This window comes from Erythrolamprus reginae, chromosome 8 (assembly GCF_031021105.1).
Source record: "Erythrolamprus reginae isolate rEryReg1 chromosome 8, rEryReg1.hap1, whole genome shotgun sequence".
In the NCBI taxonomy this organism is placed as follows: Eukaryota; Metazoa; Chordata; class Lepidosauria; order Squamata; family Dipsadidae; genus Erythrolamprus; species Erythrolamprus reginae.
Window position 1 is genome coordinate 39388629 of NC_091957.1, and position 23838 is coordinate 39412466.

Below are 23838 nucleotides of genomic sequence, written 5' to 3' on the forward strand. Positions count from 1 at the left end.
CTGCTTCGGATTCCTGTTACAATTTCATAAATCAGTGTATTTGGGAAAATACTACACAATATTCCATATTCCTACATGTCTGACACTGGGGGGACAAGGACTGAAATGTGCACAGTGAAAGAAATGTATAGAAATCCCCCCATCTTTTTTTCTTCCTTTTTAATCTCTAGAGAAGTAAGGTTCAGTTATTGTACTGTCAATGGCTTCCAAGGGATGGGAGATTGTAGGGAAATTAGTTTAACTTTATGGAAGATTAGGTCTGTTTAGTGTTAAAGCGAAATCCCCTGAGGATTACTTAACTGGTAAATTAACCTTTATTTGGAATTCCCAAGACATGCTAACTCCTCATTGACCTAGTTAAGTGTATTGTGGGAACAGAACAGTAATTCCGGCTGAATGGAGTGAAGCACATTTTTTGAGAAACATTTAGGGGAATTGTGCTATTGGTTAGATTAGTTTTTATAATTGGGGTTCAGAAGTGTTTTGCATTGTTTTTACTTGTTGTGAGCCGCCCTGAGTCCCTGGAGTCCAATAAATAAATGAGTGAGTGAGTGAGTGAGTGAGTGAGTGAGTGAGTGAGTGAGTGAGTGAGTGATATTTCTGGGCAGATTTATTGACCCCTTGTCAGTACCCAGAAATGCTGTTTACCTTTGGTGCTTATCAGGTACTTAGGAGCCAAAGGCTTAGCAGCACAAGGAAACAGCAGCCAATTGGTAGCTGTCAATGCACTAATCAACCAGTAGGAAGGCACCACATAAATACAATTTACAGAATAGCCCAAAGCACATATTCCAGTAGAGAGAGACCTTCCCTGAAGATGGCCTCCAGCAAAAGGTTAGAAAGGTCAGAAGAATAAAGCTCTGATCCTGGTCACTGATCCAGGTTGGATCTTACAACATTATCCTGGGATATGTTTATTTGCCTTCATTCATTCTGATTTCCCCTCATGTTGTATCTGTGTGACTATTCCTGTGCCTTGCCCACTCCAGACACAGAGAGACAGACAGAGAAGGATACAGAGACAGACAAAGAGAAACAGAGATGGAGACAAAGAGGGGGGACAGGGGGGGAGAGAGACAGAGAGGGAGACAGAAGGGGAGAGAGAGTCAGAGACACAGAGAGACAGAGACAGAGAGAAAGTAAGAGAAAGAGAGAGAGATAGACAGAGAGGTTGTATATGGTGTACTTCAGATGATGTGACCAGCAACAAGAGGTGCTATTCAGAATAAAACCAACTGCGTTATAACTGGTTTTCTCAAAGCACTTTATAATGTACATTGCTTTGTCGATGCTATTGTCAGTAATATAGTAAAAATTGTTGGCCACAATGTTTTTCTAGATGACCATAAGCAGGATGCCTGTAAGACAGGAGTGCAATCCAGAAAGTTCTGACAGGTTCTGGAAACCAGTATCAGACATTTTGAGTAGTTCAGAGAACCAGTAATGAAAATTTTGAGTAGTTCCAGTAGAGGAAATTTGGAGTACTTTGGATAAGTGGCAAATACCACCTCTGGCTGGCCTGAGAGTAGAGTAAGTAAGAATGGACATTTTGCAATATCCTTCCCCTGGAGTGCGGAGATTTTGCAGTATCCTTCCCCTACCACACCCATCAAGCCACTCCATGTCCACCAAGCCATGGCCACAGAACCGGTAGTAAAAAAAATTGGATTTCACCACTGCTGTAGAGATGGTCTTTAATATCCCCTCTGATAACAATTTGGCCCCATCTCTTGCTTTGGGGAAACAGCTTCATAGTTCTCAGTGCTACAATCTATTTTGAAGAGGGCCTCTCACACAGTCCCTTCTCTCCAATCCCTATATGTGAGTTAAAATGAGTTTATTTCGTACAATTAAAATTCAAAACAATATGAAAAAAAGAGAAATAATTGTAATAACTCCTTCTGGATAGGTAGCCTAGGAGAATGTGTTTAGAGCTGTGATGGTGAACCTACAGCACTCATGCCACAAGTGGCATGCAGAGCCATATTTGCAGAGCCATATTGGTGGTATATATCAGGCCTACTGGGCCCACTGAGAGTCAGGAAACAGACTGTTTCCAGCCTTTGGAAGAGGTGGGGAAGGAGCATTTTCTGCTTTCTCCAATCTCCAGAGCCTTTCTAGGAGCCTGGGGAAGGTTAAATGACCTTCCACACACCCCTGGAGGCCTTCCAGAGGCCAGAAATGACCTATTTCCCAAGTTGAAATGGGCCATTTCTGGCCTCCGGAGGGTCTCCAGGGTGTGGGTGGGGAAGTCATTTTAGAAGGCTCCTAGAAAGGCTCTGAAGTCTTGGGAGAGCAAAAAACGGGCGTACCATCATGTGCCGGGAGCAGGGGGGGGTCACATGTGCATACGTGGGGGGGGGGGGGTACATGGAATTATGGGTGTGGGCATGCATGCATGTGAGACCCACCCCTAGACTCCCCCCTCTTTTGGCACACAAACCAAAAAAGGTTCACCATTGTCTAGAGCAATAGTTCTCAACCTGGGGGGTCGGGACCCCCTTGGGGGGTCGAACGACCATTTCACAGGGGTCGCCTAAGATCATGGGAAAAGGCAAATTTCATTTAGGAACTAAAGCTTCTAATGTAGTGCCTTGGAACATAATTTTACATTCTGACCGACCAGGCATTTACAGTGGGAGTGTCCCTCTGACCTTGAAGCTCTGTTGGGACAATTGGAGGTCACCACAACATGAGGAATTGTATTAAGGGGTTAAGGCATTAGAAAGGTAGAGAACTAGTGGTCTAGAGGTTCTGGCCTTTCCTTTATTCCTAAGGAAGCAGACTAATCCTATGGTAAATAAACAAAATCAAACTTTATTTGAAAATAAAGAAAAGACCAAACATGAAAGCTACAGAGTTACATATTTAATTTCCTAATTGTACAGATAAATAAGATTAGATTTGAGTTAACACAGAGAAAAAGAATCATTCTATGTTTGGCTAGGATATGTTTACTTATTTCTGCAGAATTATTTGGATTTTCTTTCCCCCTTTAAATAAGGATGCATTTCTTCTTTACCGTAAATTCTCTTTTTTCATTGAAAAAAATCTCAACTTTAATTGAAGTTTGGGGAACAGTTTTGATCCTCTTTCTTTCTCAGCTTCAGCAGTTCTCCTCCGGTTCTGCCACAAAATTTAAAATGAGTGAAGCTTTTCTCCATATTCTTTAGAGATAGGGACTGGAGGTTACGTTCTGTGCCAACATGATGAAAAACTTCTCTTGTGAAAGTGTATGAGACTGACTGAAGCAGTTGAATGGAAAGGAAGATACTCGTAAGGCAACTCTCGAGGCTGCAAAGTAAACAGAATATTTTGAGACAAATAAATGAGAGCTGGAAGTTTGCTTATTGCCAAGACTCCCTATCATTTTTCTCAGCATTAAACCCGATAATAAATCTCTGTATGAATCTTACTTCTATGGCCATGGGTTTTGTTTAAAAAGCATGACAATGGATTGACCACTGTGGGCTTTATAAATATGAATGATTCAGTGATTGAATTGACAAAAATGAAATCCAAATGAATGACAGGTATTGTCTACCTATCTACCAAAAGGCCGTCAAGACCTGGGTTTGTCAGCAGACCTGGAGCGCATGAATTTTAACATGTGGCACAGCCAAGTCATGTTTGATTGGTATGTATGTTGTCTGATAGATTGGATTTATAGGTTTTATGGGGGTTCATTGTTTTAATACATGGGTTTTATAATTGGGATTTTTATAGTTTATTATTGATATTTGACCTTTTTATACTTACAATACAATTTGTATTGTAAGCTGCCCTGAGTTCTACTTGATTGGGTGTCATAGAAGTCAAACAAACAAACAAATCCCTCAGAAGAAAATTGCATAATATGGAAACCCAAAAAGCAATGAACTGGTGGGATATTTTATGAATTGGCCGTTCAGAATTCCTTGCTTAGCTATAAAGTAATATTTATGACATGTCAGAAAAAGGTTTGGCAGGAAAAAAAAAGGACAATACCAATGTTGATATTATTTGGCTTATTAATTAACTGTTCATTATTCAACATAATTATTTTTGATCCACGGTGATAGCAGATTCAATGTTGTAAATAATAATGAAATAAAACAACTAATCGTTTATTTCAAAGCATATGATGGATAGATCAATTGTCTTTGTAGGATTTCTGCATGTCCTGTTTCAAGATAATAATATATTACAGTCAGAGGTGGTTTCCTACTAAGTCGGACCAGTTATATAGAACTGTTAGTAACTTGGTGGCCTGGGTTGCTGGAACAGACAGCGACTCATGGCTGCCACACCCTCGAGCCGGTTCTCTCGGCAGCACCATAAGTACCACCATCTTATTTTTTGCTTCTACATATGTGCAGAATCTTTTTCTTTAGTACTGCACAAAGTGCGCATGTGTCATACAATGCACACCCACCCACTGTTGATGGTTCGCTCATGGCAGTAGCAGAATCAGGAATTAACCCCTGATTACAGTTCATATTGTACATTAGGTGTGTCAATTTTCTGTAGCTGCAAAACATTGGCTTGTAATTAATTCATTGCAAGCATAGACTTTGCTTATTAACCATAAAGTATTATCTACTTAAGCTTCATACAATATTGTAAGACAAAACCTGTGATTTGCATACTACACTTGCTGGATTAAAGCAATATACAAAGACATGGTATGATTGGGAACCTCGTCAAAATGTTGGTGAATTAATTCTTTATATAAAAATGCTTTAATTTTAAATAATGTTTACATGCGAATGCATGTACAAATCCTATAATAAATATATTAACTTCAGGATTTGAAATATCCAGTTTAAACTATTCACCCTTTTGCAAAAACTAATTGAGCCTCTTCTGGGTTCCTTCCTGAGTTCACACAATATATTAAATCAAAACAAATCATAGTCTATTCTAATAAGTATTTTATGAGCTCTGTGATTAATGTTTATAAACTATAATTTACGGATCAGTGTGTTGTGCAAACCCAAGTACAAAAAGTTTAATAAATGTTTATTCGCTGCATTCTGCCTTCATGTGATGCAAGAATTGGATAATGGGCCCTGAACAGAAATGCCAAATTCTTGCTTTATCTCTAAGTTTCTTTGGATTTGTATGCTTTATGCACATTCATAAACATTGCCGTGCCAGCCTACCTAATGTCTCAATGATGAGTATGAAATTCCGAAGGGAGATCTTATTTTGTATAACAGAACACAATACTTAACAGCTGGATTGAGACATTAGTCATTGCGACATATAACTTGAAGGATGAAGATACATAGCAAACAAAATTCTAACCGTTCTCCACCTGTTTAATGCTTGCACAGAGATATATTGTGGCCTGTGGCTTAACATATTAATTCCCATTCCCAACTATAAACAGATTTTTCATAATTAATGACGTTTCTCTTATCTTCTCTCCCAATCTTCTCCTTTTGAACAATATTTCCACCCGTTGTCTGTTTGGATGATATGTTCTTCGCATACAGAATGATGCCTCATTGAAGATGTTCACAAGAACAAGCCAAAATCAGGTCAAAGTAACATTTGTGTCATAATGTCATTGTGGTGCACAGTATGATATGACAGTCTGGAGTAATTCTTCCTGGCAGTGAAAACAATCAACCCATGGAACAGAAGTTGCCTTCGGAAGTTGTGGGAGCTTCATCACTGGAAGCTTTCAAGAAGAGACTAGACTGCCATTTGTCAGAAATGGTGTAAGATCTCCTGCTTAGGTGGGGGTGGTCTACAAGGTCCCTTCCAACTCATCTAATCTGATCTAATCTTAAATGGTTTGTTCAGATCAGGAACTGCAATCAGCCATGGAAATTAGGAGTGATTAAGAATGCAATGAGAGCTGGTTTGGCATAGTGGTTTGTCATAATTAGAATTTGGAAGATCATGGGTGCTAGTGCCTCCCACAATTTAGGCACAAAGCTAACTGAGTGACTTTGGGCCAGTTATTCTTTCTCCATCCTAGGAAGAAGACTGGCCATTTCTGAAAAGCTTTGCCAAGAATATTACAGGCAGAATTGGACACTTTTGAATGGAAAAAAACAGAGCATGACAAAAAAAATAACAGCCTTCGTTATTATGATGATTATTACTTTGTTGTTCTCCATGTATAGGGAGAGTTTATGCACATTCCTTGTGCATGGCCAAAATATTCTCTCCTCTCCTCTCCTCTCCTCTACTTTCCTCTCCTCTCCTTTCCTCTCCTCTCCTCTCCTCTCCTTTCCTCTCTTTTCCTCTCCTTTCCTCTCCTTTCCTCTCCTTTCCTCTCCTTTCCTCTCCTTTCCTCTCCTTTCCTCTCCTCTCTTCTCTTCTCTTCTCTTCTCTTCTCTCCTCTCCTTTCTTCTCTTCTTTTCTCTTCTCTTCTTTTCTCTTCTTTTCTCTTCTCTTCTCTCCTCTTTCTCCTCTCCTCTCCTTTCTTCTCTTCTTTTCTCTTCTCTTCTTTTCTCTTCTCTTCTCTTCTTTTCTCTTCTCTTCTCTCCTCTTTCTTCTCTCCTCTCCTCTCCTCCCTTCCTTCATTCCATTCCATTCTTTCTATTCTAATCCAGTCTAGTCTAGTCTAGTCTATTCTCATGGATGAAAGTAAGTTCAAAAATTTACTTGAATAAATTAAAAACATTTAAAGCAAAATGAGAGAGTAAGCAAAAGAACATTTTCAGGAATTTGGGAACTGGTTTCATAGCAGCAATTGTTTTTATGGGTGGTAGGCCATATACATTAGTTTAATTTATGTTAAATGTTAGTTGCTCTGAGTCCATTTTGGAGTGAGTGGCATATAAATATAATAAATAAATAAAAACAATATATAAAAGTGTGTTGCTTGGAGTAAAAGTGAAAATATTGGCTTATTACAATTCATTGATTATTTATTGAATATTATACATTATACATTATATAATATAATGGTTGGACAGGGGTAAGAGACAGGTTTTAGTACACGGAAAACAGTCTAAGTATTTGTAATAGCTTGCTGTAATATGCTTTTTGCATATCTGAATGCACATGCATTAATTGAACAGAGGAGGAAAATAAGTCTGCCCAGCCTCAAAATGATGGGGCTAGATGACAATTTTACCAGTTTTAAAAGCATATCAATAATTAGCTTCCTTATCCAAATGGAGCTAAAATAAAGAGTGTTCCAATTTTGTTACTATTTTAAATATCAGCTCTCCTGTTATTTAATTGGCTGATCCTTTTGGGCTGAAAAATTGCAAAGCTAAAGTTTATATGATTGATTGATTGATTGATTGATTGATTGATTGATGGACAGACGGACAGACAAACAGACAGACAGTATGAACTATTCTTATGAACTTCCGGACTCTATCCAGAATCATCTATATATGAGACTTGATGGAGACTATCCAGAACAGTGATGGCGAACCTATGTCACATGTGCCACAAGTGGCATGCGGAGCAATATCGGTGGGCAGGTGAGCTCAGGTCCAGCATGCATTCATGCCAACAGCTGATTTTTCAGCCTCTGGAGGGGATGGGGAAGGCCCATTTTTTGCTCTCCCCAAGCTGCACAGATTTTCTAGGAGCCTGGGGAGGGTGAAAACGGGCGTGACATTGTGTGCCAGGAATGGGGGGTGGGGGTCACATGCACATGTGCAGGAAGGTGCATGAAATTATGGGTGGGGGCATATACTCATACTCCCCCCAAGCTCTCACCCATGTTGACATGTGAACCAACAAAGTTTCATCATCACTGAACAATCTGTCTTTAGCTTGGCTTTTAAAGAAGTTCATCAGAACTGCAGAAAAAGCAATTGCTGCCAACCTGCCTTCCATTGAGGACCTGTATACTGCACGAGTCAAAAAGAGGGCGGGGAAAATATTGACTGGCCCCTCACATTCTGGACACAAACTGTTTCAACTCCTACCCTCCAAACGTCGCTACAGAGCACTGCACACCAAGACAACTAGACACAAGAACAGTTTTTTCCCGAACGCCATCACTCTACTAAACAAATAATTCCCTCAACACTGTCAGACTTTCTACTAAATCTGCACTTCTATTCTACTAGTTTTTCTCATCATTCCTATCACCCATTTCCTCCCATGTTGATTGTATGACTGTAACTTGTTGCTTATATCCTAAGATTTTTATTAATATTGCTTCTTCATTGCTTATTTGACCCCTATGACAATCATTAAGTGTCGTACCACATGATTCTTGACAAATGTATATTTTATTTTATGCACGCTGAGAGCATATGCACCAAGACAATTTCCTTGTGTGTCCAATCACACTTGGCCAATAAAATTCTATTCTTCTATTCTATTCTATCATTTATAGCTGTCATAATTCAAATCCACCCATCATCTGTTCCATTTTCCATCCTCTTTTCTAAGCATTGCAAACTTTTCAAGGAAACTCAGTCTTCTCTTGAAGTGTCCATCATACTTACATACTAGTTGATCTCCTTCCTCTGAATCTTTAACCTGCCACACCCACCATGCTATGCCACAGTTTGCTTAACTGTGATTTGTGGAATGCATCAAAATTTGCTCAAATTATCTATTGTGTCTAATATAGAACATGATTTTCAAGTCACCAATCAAAGCCATGTTACTATGGTTCATAAACCATGTAATGGGGCATAAATGCATTACAATTCCAAGGTCTACGCTGTCAAAATTGCATTATATACACTATAGGTGAAAGAACAGTTCAGATTTAGCACAAGCATATTATTATAAGTATATATACACACATACTCTTTTGAAGGATACTTAGCAAATGATGGTAATTCAGAGTCAATTCTAGCTTTATCCCAAATCCTCGGAATTGTTCAAACATCAGCATAATATGATTTCCATTCTTAGATGTCTCTGAAGGCTGTTATTTTTACCTTGCATTTGAAAGCATATTTAAGTTCCATACCTTTCATTTTACCTAAACATCATTCCCCTTGAACTAAAGGTGTTTTTTAAGAGGGAACTGGACTTTCCAGAAAATCCAGTTGCCTCTTCAAAAAGCACTTTTGGGACATCCATGACCTGGATAACTGAGAATCTCCATAGACCTTCCTCTTGAAGAAACATGCTGTGCTTTGCTCCCCATCTCAAGTCCCAGTTAAATTTATTTATTTTATTTATTTATTGGATTTGTATGCCGCCCCTCTCCGGAGACTCGGGGCGGCTAACAGCAACAATAAAACAGTATATAATAGTTATCCAATACTAAAATGATTAAAACCCCATTAATATAAAAACCAAACATACATACATACCATGCATAGAATTGTAAAGGCCTAGGGGGAAAGAGGATCTCAATTCCCCCATGCCTGACGGCAGAGGTGGGTTTTAAGTAGCTTACGAAAAGCAAGGAGGGTGGGGGCAATTCTAATCTCTGGGGGGAGTTGGTTCCAGAGGGCTGGGGCTGCCACAGAGAAAGCTCTTCCCCTGGGTCCCGCCAAGCGACATTGTTTAGTTGACGGGACCCGGAGAAGATCCACTCTGTGGGACCTAACTGGTCTCTGGGATTCGTGCAGCAGAAGGGGGTCCCTGAGATAATAAATGCAGGCTTCATTGCAAAATTTAGGTTATAACAATCAGTCCATAATTGTGTTCAAGCTTATACAAAAATTCAGGAGAGAAACTGTCTAATTCTGAGCTGAAATGTGCAACCTGCTTTCCCATTTCACAGTCTGGGGAGCAGCTTTCTGTTTGCAAGAAACCATTTATCTGCAGGATAATTTCTTATCCTAGTCAACCTGCAATGCTAGACCTCACATGCTGAGGCCTAAAGCCTTCTCCGAGTCGAAATGAATCCTATATAAATATAGATTAATTTCAAGTTTCCAATAGAAAGTCTTCAGAATAATTCCATTTAATAGAATTCATTCTAAGTCACCCAAGTAGCGCTCCTTCGTTTTATTTGCTACTAGCATTTTTAGCCTTAACAAAGTTGAGCCGCAATTGATGGGGATATTTTTTTCCCCCAATATAAATTACTAATTCCTCACAGCTGTTTTAATAGTTGTCATACAATTGGAAATCAAAAGGCTCCCACATTCTCCTCCTCCTCTCTGTTTCTTAGCACCGCTAATACACTGTGAATATTAAACAATTTTCAAAACTTCACTGCAGCAACCTAATTACTGAAGTGAAAAATTAGCACTTTAAGGGACTTCTGAGTTCACAATGAGATAGTCCTTATAACAATCTTCCCACCGTTAAATTGAATTCACTTTCAAGTTAGTCTTCCTCCCAACTAAATTACTAGATATAATTAGCTTAGAATGAAACTTCAAATGTTCAGATTAGCCTGTCACTTCACACCTATTGGCAGTGCTGTGTAAAGGGCCAGTTTATTTTTACCATTACCGGGTAAAACAAATGTATTTAAAGATACTTTTGTATTTTAAGTATTTAAAGATAATTACAACCTCAACAATTCTTTGACTTTACCGGAGTATATTGTAACAGTTTTGAAATAAAATCCTCTCCCCCCGCCATAAATAGAAGTAGTCCTCCACTAACAATTGTTCATTTAGTGACAGTTCAAAGTTACAAGTGTGACATATGAGGGCAGGGAAAATATTTACTGACCCCTCACATCCTGGACACAACCTGTTTCAACTCCTACCCTCAAAACGTCGCTACAGAGCACTGCACACCAAGACAACTAGACACAAGAACAGTTTTTTCCCGAACGCCATCACTCTACTAAACAAATAATTCCCTCAACACTGTCAGACTTTCTACTAAATCTGCACTTCTATTCTACTAGTTTTTCTCAACATTCCTTTCACCCATTTCCTCCCATGTTGACTGTATGACTGTAACTTGTTGCTTATATCCTAAGATTTTTATTAATATTGTTTCTTCATTGTTTAGTTGACCCCTATGACAATCATTAAGTGTTATACCACATGATTCTTGACAAATGTATATTTTATTTTATGTACGCTGAGAGCATATGCACCAAGACAAATTCCTTGTGTGTCCAATCACACTTGGCCAATAAAAATTCTATTCTATTCTTCTTCTTCACAGTTCCGACATTGGCAGCATCTCCATAGTCATGTGATCAAAATTCCAATGCTCAGCAACTACCGGTTCTGGGGGTGTGTGGATTGATGGGCGTGGCAGGGGAAGGTTACTGCAAAATCCCCATTTCTTCGGATCAGCTGAGACTCGGGATTTAGGGAATAGATGTGGGTGGGGCCAGTCCAGTGATGGGCTCCTACGGGTACGGTCAGGAACGCAGTACCGGTAGCAAAATTTGGAGCTCCACCCAAGAGCACCCAATTTGCACTGAAATATGTTGAAACGAAATGCATAAGCCATGCCTACGGTGTGGTAGTAAAAATTCTGGTAGCCCATCACTGGGCCAGTCAGAGGTGGTATTTACCAGTTCTCTGAACGACTCAAATTTTCCACTACCGGTTCTCCAAACTACTCAAAATTCCCGCCACTGGTTCTCCGAACCACTCAAAATTTCTCCAGTTCCCTAGAACTTGTCAGAACCTGCTGAAACCAACCTTTGGCTGAGGTCATGCAATCCCCTTTTGCTTGTTGTTAATTTCACAACTGCTGTGATTCAGTTCGTAACAATTATTTATTTATTTTATTTATTTTATTTATTTTACTTATTTTACTTATTTTACTTATTTTACTTATTTTACTTATTTTATTTATTTTATTTATTTTATTTATTTTATTTATTTTATTTATTTTATTTATTTTATTTATTTTATTTATTTTATTTATTTTATTTATTTTATTTATTTTATTTATTTTATTTATTTTATTTATTTTATTTATTTATATTGTCCAATACACAATAGTCATTGAAGAGAATAGACAAGTAGTAATATATATAAAGAAAAAGAGAGAAGAAAAGATATAAAAATAGAGGAGAAGATATATGAAAGGAAGAAAAGATAAAGGAGATAAAGGAGAGACAATTGGACAGAGGACGAAAGGCTGGAGAGGTCAATCGTGGATAGTCTAAGGGAAAAATGTTGGGGATTAGGGGTTGACACTATTGAGTCTGGTAATGAGTTCCACGCTTCGACAACTCGATTGCTGAAGTCATATTTTTTACAGTCAAGTTTGGAGCGGTTAATATTAAGTTTGAATCTGTTGCATGCTCTTGTGTTGTTGCGATTGAAGCTCAAGAAGTCATTGACAGGTAGAATGTTGCAGCATATGATATTGTGGGCAATACTTAGATTGTGTTTTAGGTGTCTTAGTTCTAAGCTTTCTAGACCGAGGATAGTGAGTCTAGTTTTGTAGGGTATTCTGTTTCGAGTGGAGGAGTGAAGGGTTCTTCTGGTGAAGTATCTTTGGACATTTTCGAGGGTGTTGATGTCCGAGATGTGGTATGGGTTCCAGACAGATGAACTGTATTCAAGGATGGGTCTGGCAAAAGTGGGGGAAAACGTCATGAAATGGGACAAAACTCACTTAACAAATGTCTCGCTTTGAAACAGAAACGTTGGGGCTCAATTGTAAGACAAAGACTACCTGTAGATCCCAGTGGAAGGAACATTTTGTTTAATCCAGTCAACATGGCAACTGTGTGATGAAAAGTATCTGTGAAGGCTAGAAGGCTTCTGATAGCAACAATTGTGCATGAGATTATTTATTCCTTCTGAAAGATTTCTAAGACAGGTGGCACTGTGAACATTCATAGTTATTTGTGTGGGCAGATAATTGAATTCCTTGAAAGAAGATATAGGAGGAAAGCAAATTCCTTTGAAATATGGATGCACATGTTCTTTTTGTAAGGAAAGGAAAATAAAACTCTAATGGCTGCTTCCAAAAAAGGAAATTGTCCCTCTTTTCCCAAATTGCAAAACTTTGATCATTTCTATTCCTCTTGATTTGTCTGTCCTCTTGATTCATTCTTCAGGAAAGGGCTCCTAAAGAGACTTCTACCATTTCTGACAGTCTCCTCTTGAAAGCCTGCAGTGTTTGTTTATGTTTATGTTTATTAGATTTGTATGCTGCCCCTCTCCGTAGACTCGGGGCGGCTCACAACACAATAAAAACAGTTCATAACAAATCTAATAATTTACAATTTAAGATATTTAAAAAACCCCATTATTAAGCAGACATACATACAAGCATACCATACATAAATTGTATAGGCCCAGGGGAGATATTTCAGTTCCCCCATTCCTGACGGCAAAGGTGGGTTTTAAGGAGTTTACAAAAGGCAAGGAGGGTAGGGGCAGTTCTAATCTCTGGGGGGAGCTGGTTCCAGAGAGTCGGGGCCGCCACAGAGAAGGCTCTTCCCCTGGGGCCCGCCAACTGACATTGTTTAGTGGACAGGACCCGGAGAAGGCCCACTCTGTGGGACCTAACTGGTTGCTGGGATTCGTGCAGCAGAAGGCGGTCCCTGAGATAATCTGGTCCGGTGCCATGAAGGGCTTTATAGGTCATAACCAACACTTTGAATTGTGACCGGAAATTGATCGGCAAGCAATGCAGACTGCGAAGTGTTGGAGTAACATGGGCATACCTAGGGAAGCCCATGACTGCTCTCGCAGCTGCATTCTACACGATCTGAAGCCCCATGCAGAGAGCATTACAATAGTCGAACCTCGAGGTGATGAGGGCAGTGATGAAGCTCCAACAATTTCTGAAGGCAAGCTGTCCCATTGGTTGATTGTTCTCACTATCAGAAAAATTATCCTTATTTCTACGTTGAATCTCTCCTTGATCAGTTTCCATCCATTATTCCTTGTCTGGCCTTCTGGTGCTTTGGAGAAGAGCTTGACCCCGTGCTCCTCTCTGTGGCAGCCTTTCAAATACTGGAACAGCCTCCAGTCCCCTAATCATTTTTGTTGCTCTTTTCTGCACTCTTTCTAGAGTCTCAACATCCTTTTTGCACTGTGGCAAACAAAACTGAATGCAGTATTCCAAGTGTGGGCTTCCCAAGGCATTATAACATGGTACTAACACTTTATGTGCTCGTCATTCTATCTCTCTGTTAATGCAGCCTAGAACTGTGTTGACTTTTTTTGCAGCTGCTGCACAGTGCTGGCTCATATTTAAATGGTTTTCCACTAAGACTCCAAGATCCCTCTCACAGTTACTACTTTCATGATTTCCAATGTAAACTTGTAAGTCATGGCAATTACAGATGACACTTTTCTACACGTGTCATCAATTCCCCACCATTCCCTCTACAGATGCAAGGGGGGGGATGGTATTTTGGAATTGACCATTTATTTAGATTTACTGACTGAACTTTAATTTGCATACAATGCATTGCCTTACTTCACAATAAAGTCAAAAATAGAGGATTTTTAAATCTCTTAACTTACAAAGTAATTCAGATGCTTGTTTTGTTTCAGTTTTTCCTCTTCGTAATTAATCAATTAATCATTCCAAGTCATACATCATTATTGAAAATGACTAAAATTATAGCCTTCTTGGAGCTTCTGCGTATATTTTTCTGGCTCCAAAACAGCCCAAATTGCTAGTGCTTCACTTTCCTGACAGTTGTTGAAGGCTCTTTGGGCCAAATGTTTTTCAGATGCTTAAGGCATTAATTTTCTGATGCTTTGACTACTATACTTCCTTCCAAAATGAAGTTTGGATTTGGTATCTTTGACCCTCCAGGCAAAAAGTCTAGAGTCAACAGTAATATGATTTGTTTGGCTGTGATGTCAATCCAGGAAGTTATGGTTTATTAAATTACCTAGAGTTAAAACTATAAGTACAATGAAATTTTAGAAATAGTCATTTTTTATACTTGTTCTCATCAGGCATGACCAATTTAATGTTTCACTATTCCTTTAAATTTTCCCAATGCAGTTAACCCATCTGATATGGTCATTTCTAATTAAATTTGAGTTTCAAAAGGTAGTGTAAATCCTTAAATATTTCCATACTCTATTAACCCAAACATTAGTTTCATATTCCCTTTCAGTTATTATTATTTATTTATTTATTTATTTATTTATTATTTGGATTTGTATGCCGCCCCTCTCCGGAAACTCGGGGCGGCTCACAACAAGTGAAAAGACAATCCAATACATAATCCAATTTAATTAAAATATTATAAATTTAAGAAAAACCCCTATACTAACATACACACACACAAGCATACCATATATAAATTCAACGTGCCCAGGGGAAGATGTTTAGTTTCCCCATGCCTGACGGCAAAGGTGGGTTTTGAGGAGTTTACGTAAGGCAGGAAGAGTAGGGGCAGTTCTGATCTCCGGGGGGAGTTGGTTCCAGAGAGTCGGTGCCGCCACAGAGAAGGCTCTCCCCCCGGGGCCCGCCAACCAACATTGTTTAGTTGACGGGACCCGGAGGAGGCCCACTCTGTGGGACCTAATCGGTCGCTGGGATTCGTGCGACAGAAGGCGGTCTCGGAGATATTCTGGTCCAGTGCCATGAAGGGCTTTAAAGGTCATAACCAACACTTTGACTTGTGACCGGAAACTGATCGGCAGCCAATGCAGACTGCGGAGTGATGGTGAAACATGGGCATACCTGGGTAGGCCCATGACTGCTCTCGCAGCTGCATTCTGCACGATCTGAAGTTTCCGAACACTTTTCAAAGGTAGTCCCATGTAGAGAGCATTACAGTAGTCGAACCTCGAGGTGATGAGGGCATGAGTGACTGTGAGCAATGAGTCCCGGTCCAGATAGGGCCGCAACTGGTGCACCAGGCGGACCTGGGCAAACGCCCCCCTCGCCACAGCTGAAAGATGGTTCTCTAATATGAGCTGTGAATCGAGGAGGACGCCCAAGTTGCGGACCCTCTCTGAGGGGGTCAGTAATTCCCCCCCCCCAGGGTAATGGACGGACAGATGGGATTGTCCTTGGGAGGCAAAACCCACAGCCACTCCATCTTATCCGGGTTGAGCTTGAGTCTGTTGACACCCATCCAGGCCCCAACAGCCTCCAGGCACTGGCACATCACTTCCACCGCTTCGTTGACTGGGCATGGGGTGGAGATGTAAAGCTGGGTATCATCGGCATATTGATGATACCTCACCCCATGTCCTTGGATGATCTCACCCAGCGGTTTCATGTAGATGTTAAATAGCAAGGGGGAGAGGACCGACCCCTGAGGTACTCCACAAGGGAGAGACCTCGGAGTCGACCTCTGACCCCCCACTAACACCGACTGCGACCGGCCAGAGAGGTAGGAGGAGAACCACTGAAGCACAGTGCCTCCCACCCCCAACCCCTCCAACCGGTGCAGAAGGATACCATGGTCGATGGTATCGAAAGCCGCTGAGAGATCGAGGAGCACCAGGACAGAGGATAAACCCCTGTCCCGGGCCCGCCAGAGATCATCCATCAACGCGACCAAAGCGGTTTCCGTGCTGTAACCGGGCCTGAAGCCCAACTGCTGGGGACCTAGATAATCGGCTTCTTCCAAGGACCGCTGGAGCTGGAGTGCCACCACCTTCTCGACAACCTTCCCCATGAAGGGAAGGTTGGAGACTGGACGATAGTTGTTGAGTACGGCTGGGTCCAGGGAAGGCTTCTTGAGGAGGGGGCGCACAAGTGCTTCTTTATAGAGTGATGGAAAAACTCCCCTCCCCAAGGAAGCGTTGGTAATCTCCTGGGCCCAGCTCCGTGTCACCTCCCTGCTGGCCGAGACCAACCAGGAGGGACACGGATCCAGTAAACAGGTGGCGGAACTCACAGCTCCAATGGCCTTGTCCACTTCATCAGGTGTCACCAGATCAAACTCTTCCCAGACAGGTGGACAAGTACGTGCCCCAGTCACCTCGACTGACTCATTGTCAGTCGACTCTGTTTTACAATTGGAGTCGAGGTCGGCCCGGATCTGAGCGACTTTATCAGCGAAAAATGTGTTAAACTCCTCGGCACTACTCTGCAAGGGCTCCCCAACTCCCCCCTGGTTAAGAAGGGAGCGGGTCACCCTAAACAGAGCGGCCGGGTGGGATTCCGCTGATGCAATCAAGGCGACATGGTACGCGCATCTTGCCACCTTGAGCGCCACTTTGTAAGTCTTAATAAAAGCTCTTACAAGTGTTCGATCAGATTCAGACCTGCTCTTCCTCCATCGCTTCTCTAGACGTCTCTTTTGGCGTTTCAACTCCCGGAGCTCCTCGTTGAACCATGGGGCTCTACGGGGTCTAGCACCACGGAGAGGTCGCAAAGGCGCAATCCGGTCGAGAGCCTCCGCAGCAGCCGTATTCCAGGCCTCCGCAAGAGACTCCGCCGAACTGTGGATGAGTGCCTCTGGAATAACCCCAAGCGCCGTCTGAAAGCCCTCTGGGTCCATCAGGCGTCTGGGGCGGAACATCTTCATTGGTTCCACCTCCCTGCGGGGAAGGATTGGAGCCAGGAAGTCAAGCCGTAGTAGAAAATGGTCTGACCATGACAAAGGCACTGCTTCTAAGCCCCTTAGTCTCAGACCATTGCTCAATTGCTCGGAAAGGAATACCATGTCAGGTGCGTGCCCCCCCTCATGAGTTGGACCCCGTGCTACTTGAGTCAGGTCCATGGCTGTCATGGTGGCCATGAACTCCTGTGCCAACCCAGAGGTTTCGCCGAGTGACGGCAGGTTGAAGTCCCCCAAGACAATAAGTCTGGGGAACTCCACCGCCAACCCGGCTACCTCCTCAAGTAGCACAGGCAGGGCTTTTGACACGCAGCTGGGAGGCAGGTACGTGAGAAATAAGCCCACCTGAACCCCTAAGTCCAACTTCATCAAGAGTGACTCGCAACCCGCAATTTCCGGAGCAATGAGTCCACATAGGCAAAGGCTCTCCCTGGCTATAATAGCCACTCCTCCCCCCCTTCCCTGGGGTCGAGGTTGGTGCCATATCTGAAACCCAGCTGGGCAAATTTCAGAGAGAGGAACACCTCCCTCTGGGCCCAGCCAGGTTTCAGTAATACATGCCAGGTCGGCCTCCTCATCCAGGATCAGATCCCGGATGAGGAGAGCTTTATTGACCACCGACCTGGCATTAAGCAGCAGCAACCTGAGTCCAGGGCCAGAGTTACACTCATCACCAGTACCCAAGATTGGGCTCACAGAGCCGGAACAAGGGACCGTTATTAAGCAACGGTCTCTCGTTCCCCTGGAACGGCTAGCTCTGTGACCCCCGCCATATCTGCCTCTCCCCAGCAACACAGGGATATTCCGGCCCTCTGCCACCCCAGAGATCGGTGCCCCTTCCTCTCCTGTCTCCCGAGCGTCAGGTGGGCCAAACCTATCATTCATACTACTCACAATCATCTCATCCATACTGTACTCCCACCCACCCCAACCATCACACTCATACCAATCATTCATTCCATGCACAAGATTAACTCCATTCCAATCATCCATTAATTAGCGAACCCTCCCAATATTAAAAAAAGATTAAATTAGTAATAAGTAAAAAAGCTAATAAAATGTGGCACAATATAAATACATATAAATAGAAATTGAAAAATTCACAAAATTAATAATTAGTAATATAAAATGGTAAAAATGGTAAAATAGTAAAAATCAGATCTTATTAGTTAGTTAAACATCGGTTAGTTATGTTTGCTGGCAAAATTTTTGATTGTTTTTCTAATTGTCTTTATGCTAAGGCACATGTTCAGCTATCCTTTTCTGAGAAGAAGAATGTATTTTCTTATAAATAAATAGTTCTTTCCCGGAAACTCATGTTACGATGCCCAAATAAGTTGAAATCTTTGCACTGTACAGAAAAGTTAATTAAAAACTAGGAAGCCATATTAAGCTTGAATGCAGCTTTCAAACTCAACCACAGTATGATTCTCTTTTTCCCCACCCTTTAATTTGGAGAAGACTATGAGAAGACAGTGGAAGAATTCAGGTTTTGTGAGACAGGTAACTAAGCCCACATACGTGGGTCATAGAAAGGAAATTTAAAGGTGCCTGAACCATGAGCAGGGTTGATAAATAAATAGAAATGAATAAATATTTCAAAGATATTCTCTATATTCTATAGTACAATAGTGTAATGTAATGTTATAATTTAAAGCCCTACATGGCAGTGGACCAGAGTACCTTCGGAACCGCCTGCTACCGCACGAATCCCAGCGACTGATAAGGTCCCACAGAGTTGGCCTTCTCCGGGTCCCGTCAACTAAACAATGTCATTTGGTGGGCCCCAAGGGAACAGCCTTCTCCGTGGCAGCCCCTTGCCCTCTGGAACCAACTCCCCCCCACCCTCCTTGTCTTTCATAAACTACTCAAGACTCACTTATACCGCCAGGCATGGGGGAGTTGAGACACCTTTCCCCCAGGCTTTTTTAAAAATATACTTTGTTTTATGTTTGGTATGAATGTGCTGTTTGGTTTCTTAAATAATGATAGGGGTTTTTTTTTAATATTAGATTTGTTCCATTACTATTGTGTTTTTTTTTACTGTTGTGAGCCGCCCCAAGTCTTCGGAGAGGGGCGGCATACAAATCTAAATAATAATAATAATAATAATAATAATAATAATAATAATAATAATAATAATAATAATAATAATACAATAATAGTATAATATAGTGTAGTATCTGCCTCCCAGCTGCGTAATAACAGCCCTGCCTCCACTACTTGAGGAGGTAGCCAGGTTGGCGGTCGAGTTCCCCGGACTAATAGTCTTGGGGAATCTCAATGTATCGTCACTCAGCGAATCCTCTGGGATGGCGCAAGAGTTCATAGCTTCCCTGGCAACCATGGACCTGAGCCCAACTTATGAGGGGGTGCACACACCTGACATGGTGTTTCTCTCAAGGCACTTGAGTAATGATCTGAATTTAAGGGGCTTAGATATCTTGCCTTTGTCATGGTCAGATCATTTAATGCTACAGCTTGATTTTAGGGCTCCAATCCTTCCTTGCAGAGAGGCGGAACTGATTAGCTGGTTCCACCCAGTAATGCGCAGCCAAACGTTTTACTGCAACACTGTGGATGTGACTTATTTTATTTTGCTTAATGGTCATGTAACTGGGTAGGAGTGACTTGCCGGCCATGTGACCAGGTGGGAGGGGCTTCAACAGTCATCATTGTTCAAGTGAACTGTTAAGTCCTCGACTTATACAGGGTTTTTAGTCGTACTTTTAAAAATATATTATATTTGTTCTATATTTATTTATTTATTTATTTATTTATTTATTTATTTATTTATTTATTTATTTATTTATTTATTTATTTATTTATTTATTTATTTATTGGATTTGTATGCTTTGTTTTATATCTATCCTGTGAGCCGCCCGAGTCTTCGGAGAAGGACGGCATACAAATCTAATAAATTGAATTCAATTATATTGAATTACAACCTTACCAGTGTCACTCTCCTTCCTGGGTCACATACACACACACACACCACTTCTCAGGCTGGGTAGCTAGGCGAACAAGTGCTGCCAGAAGCATAAATGCTGCCAGCACCACTTCCACCCATGTCTTCTGCTTACACTTCAGGCGGGAGGTGGCTGCGTGAGGCTGGAGGGGACCTGGGCAGGAGAGAGGGAAGCTCATTCGAGGCCAGGAAGGAGGAAAGAGGAAAAAAGCAAGGAGCGCAGACACAGCAGCAGTGAAAAAAAGAAGAGCCGAGCTGAGCCCAGTAATCTAGGAAGTGATAGCTACTGATCAGCTGGAGTTGCACACGAATCTTCATTTCTGCCGGTGGAACTGTGTTCCACCCTGTCCTGCCTGCTGCCCACCCCACGTTTCCACCCCAGACACCTAATGGACCCTCCTGGCCTTGCGTAAGGCTCTAAAAACACATATTTGCCAGCAGGCTTGGAGCCATTGAGCATTGCCTTCTTGTTCCGGCCGACGGTATGAGTGAATGATTGATTGGATTTTAGTTAAATGGTTTTAGATTAGGCTTTACATTGGGTTTCTTATATTTTGTATCTTGCATTGATTTTATTGTGTAAGCCACCCTGAGTTCGCTGGAGAAGGATGGATTAGAAATCCAATCAATCAATCAATCAATAAATCAATAAATTGTAATGTAATGTAATGTAATGTAATGTAAGAATACAATACTATACTATACTATACAATACAATAATATACAATACAATGCTACACTATACTACACTATACTATACTGCTATATTGTATTGTATTGTGTTTTACTGTATTGTACTGTTTGTTTGTTTGTTTGTTTGTTTATTTACTTATTTACTTATTTATTTATTTATTTATTATTTGATTTTTATACCTCTGTTCTTAGACTCAAGGCGGCTTTCTATACTATACTGTACTGCAGTGTTTCCCAACCTTTTTTGAGCCGCGGCACATTATTCACATTTTCAAAATCCTGGGGAACATTGGGGGGGGGGGGGCGCAAAAAAGTTTGGACAAAAAAAATATCTCTTTCTCCCTTTTGCTCTATTTCTCTCTCCCTCCCTCTTTCTCTCCCTCCCTCTTTCTCTCTCTCTCCATCCCTTTCTTTCTCCCTTCCTTCCTCTCTCTTTTGGTCTTTCTCTCTCCCTCCTTCCCCCCTCTTGCTGTCTTTCTTTCTTTCTTGCCTTTCTTTCTCTCTCTCATTCTGTCTCTCTTGCTATCTCTTTCTTTCTCTCTTCCTTCCTCTCTCTTTGGCTCTCTTTCTCTCTCCCTCCTTCCCCCCTCTTGCTGTCTCTTTCTTTCTTTCTCTTTCTCTCTCTCTCTCATTCTGTCTCTCTTGCTATCTCTTTCTCTCTCTTCCTTTCTTTCTCTCTCTTGTTCTCTCTCTTCCTTCTCTGCGGAGGCCGGCAAAGCTTTTCCAGGTAGGCTGGCTGGGGGATAGAGCGCGCGCACACACACCCCCGACGTTCCAAAGAACCTTCTCCGACCTCCGCTGTGAGAAGGTTTTCTCCGAGCGCTCGCCGGAGGAGCTGGAGAAAGGGGCAGATAGAGCGGGCGGGCGGGCGTCAATGGCGAGAAGCCAGGGGCGCGAGGGGAACGGAGGCACTGGGGGGGTGGGGGCAGCCGCGGCGCCGGCCTCCGCACTTTCATCGCTCCCCACCCCAAACTCCAACGCCCAGCTCCTTGCGCGGCACTGGAAAAGGGTGCTGCATTGCTGGCTTCTACCTGGTGCTGCCAGGGAATCTCCAGCTAGGCAGGGCTCTCCTTAAGCTCTCCTTTTTCCCTAGGAGCTTGGCAGCACACCTGGCTGTGTCTCGCGGCACACTAGTGTGCCGCGGCACACCGGTTGGGAAACGCTGCTGTACTGTACTATAGTACACTACACTACACTACACTACTACACTACACTACTACACTACACTACACTACATACAGTACACTATACTACACTATACTACACTACACTACACTATACTATACTACACTACACTACACTACACTACGCTATACTATACTACTACTAAACCTCCAGCTTTGGAGCACCCACAACTTCTGGAAGCAAGTCATCCCACTGATTAATTGCTCGTTGAAAAAAAATTCTCAATTCTAAGTTGCTTCTCTCTTTGGTTAGTTTCCACCCATTGCTTCTTGTTCTGCTTTGCAGAACGTTTTCTAATTTTCTAATGCTCTGATGTCTTTATGGAATTAAGTAACAATAATGATCATGATAACAGAGGCAGTGATTTAGGATCAACATAAGAGGTGCTCATGGTCGATTATTAAAACGTTCCAAATTATTTTATGACTGCTGCTTTCTCAATTCAAGAGTCTACCTGTTTTCCCACCCCTCTCATAATAGTTATGCTTTAAAAACCTTTTAAAGACATTTTCCATCTGTGTTCATAACATACTAATTTCTACCACAGTACAAGGCGCAACTCTATAATCTGGTAAACTATGATCTGTTCTGTATTAGAGAAATGTAATTTTGCATCCTTTCTTCTGCAAAAATCTTTGACTCCTGTTTTGAGTAGGATTTCTTGGTTGTACCACCTTCTTAAATGGTGATTTTAGAAATCACAAACACTCTTAAAAAAAAAAAGATGGGGGAGGGAAGGAGGGGGTTTTCTTGATCTTTAGATTGGTCCCAATGGGAAAATGCTTTTCTAAGTACTAGAATCATGGTTTCAATAGCTTCAGTGTTCTACCTACTCCTTCCTGTTTATTTTTCTGTTAAGGTGTGATTAAGGGTGAGGATTTCTTTTCACAATATTTCACTCTCTCTCTTTTTCGCCCACGTACACACATAGGTATTTCTCATGAATAAACATTAGTGTATTTAAAAAAAACCACAAGGCTCTTATTTTTAGAAGTTACCTTTTGCTAAGTTTCTGTAAGAGAATAAATTCAGGAAACAAACAGTTAAAATAGACTAATGGTTCTCTACTTGTGGACTGCAGACCCATGGGGAGCTACAATGTGGTCACTGGGGGTCCATGAAGGAATGGAGAAATGTTATGATTTCAATCTTAGGTTAAGTCTTGGTGGATACAAAAAGTATTTAAAGGGGAGTCCATGATGAAGAAAAGACTGAGAACCACTGAGATAGATCATACAGTTCCCATGTCCAGCGATTCTAACTTCCTTCTCAAAGACTTCTGGAAAAAAACGAAAGAATCCATGTCTCAGACACTGAAATACTCCTATCTTGTTTGCCAGAAATTTACAGCTACAGCTTTTATTTTACACAATGTTACTTGAACAAATTGTATTATGGTTTCACTTGATATCCTTAGCAATAGCATTTAGACTTATATACCACTTCACAGTGCTTAACAGTTCTCTCTAAGTCAGTGTTTCCCAACTTTGGCAACTTAATGATATCTGGACTTCAACTCCCAGAATTCCCCAGCCAGCATTCTGGGAGTTGAAGTCCAAATATCTTCAAGTTGCCAAGGTTGGGAAACACTGTTCTAAGTGGTTTACAGAGAGTAAGCATATTGCTCCCAACAATCTGGGTCCTCATTTTACCGACCTTGGAAGGATAGAAGGCTGAGCATACT